This window comes from Arachis ipaensis, chromosome B10 (genome assembly GCF_000816755.2).
Source record: "Arachis ipaensis cultivar K30076 chromosome B10, Araip1.1, whole genome shotgun sequence".
NCBI lineage: Eukaryota > Viridiplantae > Streptophyta > Magnoliopsida > Fabales > Fabaceae > Arachis > Arachis ipaensis.
Window position 1 is genome coordinate 125250785 of NC_029794.2, and position 2806 is coordinate 125253590.

The following is a 2806-nucleotide window of genomic DNA, read 5'->3' on the forward strand; positions in this document are numbered from 1 at the left end:
GGTGACTCTAGTACTGAAATTTATTGGAGCCAAGGAGATCAAGGATCTTCGGTGGATTAGCATGGTGGGCTGCATAAACAAGGTAATCTCTAAAGTTTTGGTAAGGAGAATGAGATCGGTGATACCAGGACTAGTAGGTGAGACACAAAGTGCTTTTGTTAAAAGGCAGAAAATACATGATGGTGCACTTATTTTGTGTGAAACAATGCAATGGCTTAAGCTGAGGAAGAAAAAAGTGACGATTATTTAATTAGATTTTCAAAAGGCATATGATAGAGTTAAGTAGAGCTTTTTGGACATTGTGTTGTAGAAGATGGGTTTTGGTCGACGGTGGAGGGCATGGGTAAAGGAGTGTGTTGGTCTAGCTTCTATGTCAATCTTGATTAATGGATCGCTATCGAAACCTTTTAAGATGGAGAGGGGCTTGAGACAAGGTGATCCATTGTCTCCATTTTTGTTTGTTCTTGTGGTTGATATATTGCATAGGATGGTGGATGAGGTAGTTGGGAACAGACGTATTATGCCTTTGTTGGTTGATAGGGATAATATAGAGTTGTCACATCTCGAGTTTGTACATGATATTATATTGTTCTGCCCACCGAAGGAGGAAACTACAGGAATTACGCAAGGCTACTGAGGTGCTTTAAGGTGATGTCGAGGTTAAGTATCAACTTCGATAAATCTAGCCTGATTCCAATCAATTGTGAGTAGCAATGGATTGATAACATGTGTAGCTTATTGGGATGCAAGGAGGCTAATCTTCTAGTAAGATATTTGGGCATATCATTAGGAGCAAACCCTAGTTTGGTCAAGACTTGGAAGTCGATAATTGATAAAGTGGAGGAGAAGCTCAGTTGTGGAAAGAAAAGGTGCTCAATAAAGCTGGTAAGTTGGTCCTCATTAAATTAGTGTTAAATAGCTTGTCTGTATACTATTTGAGTCTGTATAAGATGTCGAAGGCTATAGCAGAAAAGTTGATTTCATTGCAGAGAAGATTCCTGTGGAGTAAAGAGGAAGAAAAGAATGGTATGGCATTGATAAAGTGGGATGTGGTTTAGGCTCCAAAAAAGTTGGGAGGGTTGGGGGTGGGTGACACCGTAATTAAAAACACAACGCTTCTTTTCAAGTAGTGGTGGCGTTTTTCAAAAGAGGAGTGTTCATTATGGAAGAAGGTCGTTTGCTCTTGTTATAGGATCCCAATTTGATGTTGCCAAATCATACATTGCCGGCTAGAGGGGGTCCATGGAAGGATCTTTGTCAATTACAGTTCAAGGATCAAAATGTGAGACAGAGGATGATTTTTGGGTTGTCTATGGAGGTAGGAAATGGTCGAAGGATTCGATTTTGAGAAGATGTTTGGCTGCAAAGTGGTTCATTAAAATATAGTTTTCCAAGGCTCTTCTCTATTTCAAATCAAAGAGGATCTGAAATAGGGGATTGTGGATTTTGGGATGGGTTAGAGTGGATTTGGAATTTTCAGTGGAGGCAAGAATTATACCAGTGGGAGTTGGAATTAGTGGATCAGTTGCATGATACTTTAAGAATTATAAAGCTCGCAAATAATAGAGAGGATAGAGTTGTGTGGAAGTTTAATAGGGAAGGAGTTTTTACTACTAACTCTTTTGTGTAAGTGTTGCAGCTAGAAATGCTTTCGGAAGATGTTACAAGTTATAGTTTCACTAGAACTATATGGAAAGGCTTGGTTTCACCAAGAGTAGAGTTGTTCATTTGGTTTGTTTTGATAGGTAGAATGAATACTAAAGAAAGAATGTGTAGACTGGAAATTCTCCATCAAGCATACAACATATGTATTTTGTGTAAAAAAGATGTCGAATTTATTCATCACTTATTTTTTTGTTGTGATTTTATTTGACAGGTGTAGTGTGCATGGCTATCTGATTTTAGGAGGTTGTGGGCAGTTCCGGGTTCATTGAAGAAACGTTTTGAGAGATGGACATGTGCATTTTGTAGGAAGGAGGAATGTAAGAAGTAGCTCATATGCTTCTTTTCAATTATTTAGACTGGCTAGAAAGGAACGAGTGAATCTTTCATAACAAAGAATCAGGTTTAGAAGAAGTTTTTCACAAATTGGTTGCTAGTCACAACGCGTGGAGCAGTGTGAATTCTTTTTGTTGTTGATGGCACTACAAAAGATGATAGATAACTATATATATATATATATATATATATCACTTTTTGTTTATTTTGGTTAATGTTAATTCGTGTTATAATTTGCTCCACTTTATTGTGTTAAACTTATTTGTTACAATTTTTTTTTAATAATCAATCAATTTTTTTAATCATGATAGTTAAAATTTCGATTTAATTCTTAAAATCTTTTAATATAATAATTTTAAATGAGTCAATCGATTTTACAAAATTATACTAAATTTGACAATTTTACATTTAAATCTTGTTAAGATTTTATATTTTACGTACTTAATTTACTTTTTCGATTTTACGTTAAATTTCAATTTTTTCTACCTTAATTATTATATATTTGTATATAAATATATATTATTTTGTACATGACTAATTTTATAAACAGATATTAAATAAATATAAGATTTGATCCGATTAATTCCGCCAAAATTGGGTCAGGTTTTGCATATTATTCATAAAAAGTTCCATTGAAGATTTGATAAACATTGAACACTTCACAATATCTATGGTTTTCTAAATGGCAAAGAAACAATAAGAGATATTCATGAATTGGATCATATTCATAAATTTATGGTATTTATTCATATTTGATTCGTAATTTATGGATATAATCTAATCTCTAAAATAATCCATCGAATTCACA